At 43.6% G+C, this 8,334-nt stretch overlaps 1 pseudogene; it reads right to left on the bottom strand.

Moving 5' to 3' along the window:
• Positions 1-268: 268 nt before the first annotated feature.
• Positions 269-1,420, bottom strand: LOC131503491 (coiled-coil domain-containing protein 71L-like; annotated as a pseudogene).
• Positions 1,421-8,334: the final 6,914 nt, after the last annotated feature.

Genomic DNA, 8,334 nt, shown 5'->3' with positions numbered 1-8,334 from the left:
ATATCCTTGGTCAAAGCGTTGGAATCCAGTTAACTCGGAAAGGTGTGGGACTCAGAATACCCACTATTGCCATTGGTATTGAGAATACCAACTATTGCAACAACTTTCCACACATATTCGATCTTTCGTCCAGAAAGAGTGGCAGTCAAAAAAGGAGAGAAAGAAAGAAAATGAGGCGGGAGGAGCCAGAGGTGGGTGAACAGAAAGGGAATTCTAGCTTTATTACACGAGCATGGAACCAAATTCCTTTGGAGGGGGTGGCGGTGGAATGGCTTCTTCTGACGACTTCAGACCAATGAGGGAACAAGAGAGAACATGGATCTGCCCCTACAGTCCTGGAGACATCTCAATCTGGGGTTAGGAAGAAAGGGGACCTCCCTTGCGGTCCAGGGGTCTTCTACCTCCGCATACCCGGTGCTGGGAGGCAGCAGAGGGGCACAGCTGCCCCGGAGTCCCAGAAGGCGGCGGCGCATCCCGGGGGCGCTGGCCGGGACCGTCATGTGCTTCTTCTCCCGTAAAGTGCACTAGGGGACGCGGTCCCGGCTGTCCCTGGTTCATCCCTCCAGGCACAACCCGTCCCGGGGCTGAGAGGTCGCGCGGCGGTGCCCCGCATCTCCCGCCCAGGCACTGGGAAGAGGCGGAGTCCCACCACGGGTTCCAGGTTCACTCCCAGGACTTGGCGCGCCTGGCGTAGCGCTTCTGGCAGGCTGCTCTGGACCCACACGTCGCCTACTACGCGAATGGTGGGGAAGGTGGTCAACGTCGGGGTGGCCGCCCTCCCACTCTCCTCTAGGGTGCGGACCCCGGAGTAGGGCCCGGAGGCCGCGGGCTTGCGGGGGCTGCTATCCTCGCGGGACAGCGGAGGCGGGGGCGGCACCTTCCTCTGGCCGACCGCCACCGTCCGGGCTCCGTGGCGCCTCTGCCTGGCAGCTGGCGGGCGCGTCTGGAGGCGGGCCTCGGGGGGCTGGTGCCGGGGGTCCGGGGCCAGGGTCAGGAGGGAGGTAGCCATAGACGTCCTTGCTGCGCAGAATGTGGGGGAAGAACTGGTGCTTGAGGCTGCAGAGGTAGCTCCAGAGCTCCGCGTCGGAGCTCCTGAACTCCGTGCTGCGGGGCAGGAATAGCTTGAAAGCGTCGATCAGCGCCTTGGTGCTGTTGGCCGGCGACAGTTGGACGGTTGCCACCGCATGTACACCACCCTCTCCTCAGGCGGCTCCAGCGCGGCCCCTCCTGCAGCGCTAGAGGCTCCTCCCCCAACGGCCGGGGCCACGGCCGCCCTGGGCCAGCGCCTCCGCCTCTTCATGCTGCTCAGGATGTGAGGCCGCTAGGGGCCGCCGCACTTGCCAGGTTTCGCGGCCGCCTCAGGACCCTAATGAATTTCCTACCATGAAGCCAAATCAGGCGGCAGGCTGTGAGAGTTACACCGCAGTTGCTAGGAGACCAGGCGCTTTGTGAGGTCACAATGTCTGCATATCTTATCAAGGTGGGCTGCCCAAAGCTGCCTTAGGTTTGGCTGTGTTTAAGATTATGCCCTTGAGAAAGACCTGCACGTAATCTTACCTGAGAAGGCCCATAATTCTTCACGAGTTCAAGAGGGTTGTCCTAGAGGTGAATGACGGGTGCTTCAGCCTCCATTAATTCCATCTAACATGAAATGACACTTAGCGGTGGAGAGTACACACAACTTGCAATCAAACATGACTCTATGAGGGTTTTAGCTAATTAAATGCCTTGTCATGCAACGCACTGAAAGCCAAATTGAAATAACTACTCTACCCTTTCAAAGAACACCGATATACTGTTCCTTGCTTAGGGTTCCATACGTGTGTTGCTACAGCTCACAGTTCACGAAGCTGTTCTTCACAGCAGCAGCAAACAGTTGGCCTAGTTAGTATCCATGCTCACTTTCATGCAGCTTAGGGAAGACCGAGTCGTTGTGTGCTTAAGAGCAAAGCGTCAACGAATTCTGTGTGAGTGGCCAGTAGGGCATTCAGTGCCACTAAAACCTATTCACTACCTACCAATTCATGATATTTCAGGTAAGTCATACACAAGGTAGTAAGAGACCGTATGGGATTCCAAGGGTAGAACATGTGTTACACCGTCCGTGTGAGTGCTTTTGAAAGCAACCAGCATAGTCCATCCATCATCACCACATAATTCATTCACAAAATACTACAAGGACCACCTACCATGATCAATTGAAATCCACTTCCGCATGAAAGGTTGACTCCAAACTATGTGAATCACTAAGAGTGATAAGTCACGGTAACAATTAGAAGAGAAACTTGCCAAGGTCAACGTGATACATGTGACAGGCCTCTGTCTTTATTCAACTCCTTTTCTTAAACACACAAACAAAACTTTCATCTACGCAGCTTAAGCTACTACTACCTCACGCTCATAAAGTGCTGAAAATGGAAAGCTATCCTCATATTCAGTAAGAGCAACCCCTGGATTTCCTTTTTCATTAAATGTAATTTATTTTCAAATTGGTTTCCACGCAACACCCAGTGTTCATCCCAACAGGGGCCCTCCTCAATGCCCGTCACCCACTTTCCCCTCTCCCCAACCCCACGTCAACCCTCAGTCTGTTATCAGTATTGAAGAGTCTCTTATGGTTTGCCTCCCTCCCTCTCTATAACTTTTTCCCCCCATCACCTCGCCCATGGTCTTCTGCTAAGTTTCTCAGGATCCACACATGGATGAAAACATATGGTATCTGTCTTTCTCTGCCTGACTTATTTCACGTAGCATCATACCCCCCAGTTCCATCCACGTTGCCACAAATGGCCGGGTTTCATTCTTTCTCATGGCCAAGTAGTATTCCATTGTATATACATAAACCACAACTTCTTTATCCACTTGTCAGTTGCTGGACAGCTAGGCTCTTTCCATAGTTTGGCTGTTGTTGAAAGTAGTGCTATAAACATTGGAGTACATGTGCCCCTATGTCTCAGCACTCCTGTACCCCTTGGGTAAATTCCTAGCAGTGCTATTGCTGGGTCTTCGGGTAGATCTATTTTTAACGATTTGAGGAACCTCCACACTGGTTTCCAGAGCGGCTGCACCAGGTTGCATTCCCACCAACAGTGCAAGAGGGTTCCTGTTCCTCCACATCCTCACCAGCATCTATAGTCTTCTAATTTGCTCACTGTAGCCACTCTGACTGGCATGAGGTGGTATCTCAGTGCGGTTTTGATTTGGATTTCCCCGACGAGGAGTGCTGTTGAGCATCTTTTCATGTGTCTCTTGACAATCTGGATGTCTTTTTTAGAACAGTGTCTGTTCAAGTCTTCTGCCCGTTTCTTCCCTGGATTCTTTGTTTCCCGGGTGTGGAGTTGGTGAGTTCTTTTGATAGGTTTTGGATACTAGCCAATTATCCAGTATGACTTTTGCACACATCTTTTCCCATTCCGTCAGTTGCCTTTTAGTTTTGTTGATTGTTTCCTTCCCTGTGGAGGAGATTTTTATTTCGATGAGGTCCTGATGGTTCATTTTTGCTTTTAGTTCCCTTGCCTTTGGAGATGTGTCAAGTAAGAACTTGCTGACGGTGAGGTCAAAGACGATTTTTCCTGCTTTCTCCTCAAGGGTTTGATGGTTTCCTGTCTCACATTCACGTCCTTCATCCATTGTGAGTTTATTTTTGTGAGTGGTGTAAGAAAGTGGTCGAGTTTCATTCTTCTGCGTGTTGCTGTCCACTTCTCTCAGCACCATTTGTTAAATGGATGCTGTCCTTTTTTCCATTGGATATTCTCTGCTGCTCTGTCAAAGATTAGTTGGCCATACGTATGTGGGTCCAATTCTGGGGTCTCTGTTCTATGCCATTAAGTCGATGTATTTGTTTCTGTGCCAATACCATGGTGTCTTCATGGTTATAGCTTTGCGGTAGTGGCTAAAGTCTGGCATTGTGGGGCCTCTCACTTTGGTTTTCTTCTTCAGTATTACTTTGGCTATTCAGGGTCTTTTGTGTTTCCATACACATTTTGTGATTGCTTGTTCCAGCTTGGAGAAGAATGCTGGTGCAATGTGATTGGGACTGCATATAATGTGAGGACTGCGTTGGGTCGTATTGACATGTCGCCAATATTTATTCTTCCAATCCACGAGCATGGAAAGTTTTTCGCTTTCTCTGTATCTTCTTCAATGTCCTTCACAAGCTTTCTATGGTTTTCAGCATACAGATCTTTTACAAATTTGGTTAGGTTTATTCATATGTATTTTATGACTCTTGGTGCATTGTCAGTGTGTTTCTTTTCTTTATTTCTCTTTCTGTTGCTTCATAATTGGTGTATAAAACACAAACAATTTTTATACATTGATTTTGTACCCTGCAACATTGCTAAATTCATGCATCAGCGCTAGAGTACTTTTGATGGAGTCTGTAGGAGTTTCCATGTATAGTGTCATGCCATCTGCAAAAAGTGGAAGTTTGACTTCATCTTTGCAAGTGATGATACCTTTAATTTCATTTACTGTCTGATTACTGACGCTAAGACTTCCCACACTATGTTCAACAACCGGGGTGAGAGTGGACATGTCTGTCTTGTTCCTGATCTCACGGGGAATGCTCTCAGTTTTTCCCCATTGGGGACGATATTTACTGTGGGCTTCTCATAAATGGCTTTTATGATGTTTAAAGTAGATTCCTTCTATCCCAACTTTCTTGAGGGTTTGTATTAAGTATAGAAGCTGTATTTTCTCATATACTTTTTTCTGCACCTATTGACAGTGGACTGTGGTTCTTATCTTTTCTTTCATTAATGTGATGTAGCACAATGATTGATTTGTGAATATGGCACTAGCCCTGCAGGCCAGGAATGAATCCAACTTGATTGTGTTGCATAATACTTTCTATATGCTTTTGAATGTGATTTGCTAGTATCTTGTTGAGAATTTTTGCACCCCTATTCATCAGGGATATTGGCCCGTAATTCTCCTTTTTTTCTGTGTCTCTGTCTGGTTTGGGAATCAAAGTAGTGCTGGCTTCATAAAATGAGTCTGGAAGTATCCTTTCATTTCCATTTTTTGGAACAGCTTGGGAAGGATAGCTATTATCTCTGCTTTAAATGTCTGCTAGAATTCGCCAGGGAAGCCACCTGGTCCAGTACTCTTATATATTGGGAGATTTTTGATAACTGATTCAATTTCCTCACTAGTTATGGGTGCGTTCACATTTTCTATTTCTTGCCGTTTGAGTTTTGGAAGTGTGTGGGTATGGAGGCGTTTGTCCATTTCTTCCAGGTTGTCAGGTTTCTTGTCGTAGAAGATTTCATAGTGTTTCCTGATGATTGCTTGAGTTTCTGAGGGATTCGTTGTAATAAATCCATTTTCATTTGTGATTTAACCTATTTGGGTCCCCTCTCCTTTCTTTTTGAGAAGCCAGGCTAGATGTTTATCACTTTTGTGTATTTTCTCAAAAACACGACTCTTGGTTTCATTGATGTGCTCTCCTGTTTTCTTTTAGACTCCATATTGTTTATTTCTGCTCTGATCTTTATTATTCCTCTTCTTCTGCTCGGTTTGGGGTGTCTTTGCTGTTCTGCTTGTGGTTCCATTAGGTGTGCTGTTAGATTTTGTATTGGGGACTTTTCTTGTTTTTGATATAGGCCTGGATAGCAATGTTTCTTGTTGTTTTTGTTGGTGTTTTATTTTGTTTAGTTTTGTTTGTTGTTCCCTGTCAGGACTGCCCTTGCTGCATCCCGAAGAGTTTGCATTGTTGTATTTCATTTTCATTTGTTTCCTTATATCTTTTAATTTCTTCTCAAATTGCCTGGTTGACCCATTTTTTCGTTAGTGGGATGTTTTTTAATCTCCATGCTTTTGGAGATTTGCCATCTTTATTTCGGTGATTTATTAATGTCCCTGCAATTACCACATTCTTATCAACAAGGTTCTGTCTGTTTTTAATTAATTGTTTTATATATTTGTGTGTCTCCGAATTTGGTGTGTAGACATTTAAATGTTCAGCTCTTCCTGATGGAGAGACCCTGAAATTAATATAGAAAGCCCTCCATCATCTCTTGTTACAGCCTTTAATTTAAACTCTACTTTGTATGATATAAGTTGGCGACTCCAGGTTTCTTTTGACCTCCAGTAGCATGATAGATAGTTCTCCATCCCCTCCCTTTCAATCTGAAGGTGTCCTCATGTCTAAAATCAGTCTCTTGTAGACAGCAAAGAGATGGGTCTTGTTTTGTCTTTTTGTTTTTGTTTTTTCTATCCATTCTGATATGCTATGTTTTTTGGTGAGGGCATTTAGTCCATTGAAATTCAGTGTTATTATGGAAAGATATGCGTTTAGAGTCAGTGTGCTGTCTGTAGGTTTCATGGTTACAGTGGTGCACCAGTTTCCTTTCCCACCAACAGTGAGAGAGGGTTACTCTTTCTCCATATCCTCACCAGCATCTGTGGTTTCCTGAGTTGCTCATTTTGGCCACACTGACTAGTGTGAGGTGGTATCTCAGTGTGGCTTTGATTTGTATTTTCCTGATGATAAGTGATGTTGAGCATCTTTCCATATGTCTGTGGGCCATCTAGATGTCTCCTTTGGAAAAGTGTCTATTCATGTCTTCTGCCCATTTTTTCACTGTATTACATTTTCCAGGTGTGACTTGGGTAAGTTCTTGATACATTTTGTACACTAACCCTTTACCAATATGTCATTTGCAAATATCTTCACTCCTTCCATCAGTTGCCTTTTAATTTGGCTGATTGTTTCCTTTGCAGTGCAGAAGATTTTTATGTAGGCCAGGTCCTGAAAATTCATTTTTGCTTTTCATTCCCTTGGCTTTTGAGACATGTCAAGGAAGAAATTGTTGCAGTTGAGGTCAAAGGGTTTTTTTTCTTCTTTTCTTTTCTAGTGTTTTGAAGGTTTCCTGTCTCACATTTAAGTCTTTCATCCATTTTGCATTTATTTTTGTGCACGTTGTAAGAAAGTCATCTAGTTGATTCTTCATCATGTTGCTGTTCAGTTCTCCCAGCACCATTTGTAAAGAGACTGTCTTCTATCCATTGGATTCTCTTTCCAGCTTTGTCAAAGATTAGTTCACCATACATTTGTGGGGCCCCTTCTGGGTTCTCTATTCTGTTTCATTGGTTAATGTGCCTGCTTTTGTGCCAATGTCATACTATCTTGATGATTACAGCTTCGTAGGAGAGGCTAGAGTCTGGGCTGCCTCCCACTTTGGCTTTCTTTTTTCAACATAAGTTTGAGTACTCAGGTTCTTTGGTTGTTCCGTGAAAACTTTCAGATTGCTTGCTCTAGTCTGGAGAAGAATGTTGGTACAATTTTGATTGGTATTGCATTAAATGTGTAGATTGCTTTGGGTAGTATTGACATTTTAACACTATTCATTCTTCCACTCTATAGGCATGGATTGCTTTTTTTTCCCTGATTTTGTTGTGTCTTCATCATTTTCCTTCATACATTTTCTATACTTTTCACCGTACAGATCTTTTACATCTTTGGTTAGGTTTCTTGCTAGGTATTTTAGGGTTCTTGGTGAAATTGTAACTGGCATTAATTTCTTGACTTCTCTTTCTGTTGCTTCCTTATTGGTGTATAGAAATGCAACCAGTTTCTTTACACTGATTTTGTATCCTCTGAGTTTGGTCAAATCATGTATCAGATCTAGCAGCGTTTTCATGGAGTCGTTTGGGTTTTCCGCGTTCAGTCTCATGTCATCTTTGAAAGGCCAAAGTTTGACTTTCAGTGATATATGTTCAGTTAAGTGTAGATAAAAAGAATTTACTCTTTGGGCTCTATGTTTACTTCATAATTGCACAATAAGTGAGAAATAAGCAAGAACTGTGCATGTAATCCCACATTAGAATTGGTAACTGGAATCTAACTCTTTAAAATATATTGGATTCCTCATGTTATGGATAGGAGCATGAAACATCTAACTTCACCCAGTGCACACCTGTGTATTTGTAAACACATATGCTAATCAGTAAAATTGTAATACTAGTGAGGTGTACCAAATTTTACACGTTCATGGTACAGATAATATTGTTTTACCGTCTTTATGGTAGCATCCTAAATAAGACATTTGGAATCAAGGAGAGAATGCAGAACCTACAGGGTACATTCTCTATGCTCTATTCTGGCTTTCAAATAAATGAACAAATGGAATTAAAAAAAAATAGATTGCACTGGTAATCATGTTTATTGCAATTGTGCAATAACTTTTTATGGACTCTAGCCATAATAAGAGTGCACGTGAATAGGGTTTGGAAATAACACCTATTTATAACTTTGTTTGACATGACAAACTCACTAGCAACATATACTTTCAAATTTTTTTTTAATTTTTAGTGTTCATTTTTTCAGAT

The sequence above is a fragment of the Neofelis nebulosa genome, chromosome Y (assembly GCF_028018385.1).
Source record: "Neofelis nebulosa isolate mNeoNeb1 chromosome Y, mNeoNeb1.pri, whole genome shotgun sequence".
In the NCBI taxonomy this organism is placed as follows: Eukaryota; Metazoa; Chordata; class Mammalia; order Carnivora; family Felidae; genus Neofelis; species Neofelis nebulosa.
The sequence above is the reverse complement of the archived record's forward strand: the minus strand, read 5'-3'. Positions and strand labels throughout refer to the sequence as shown.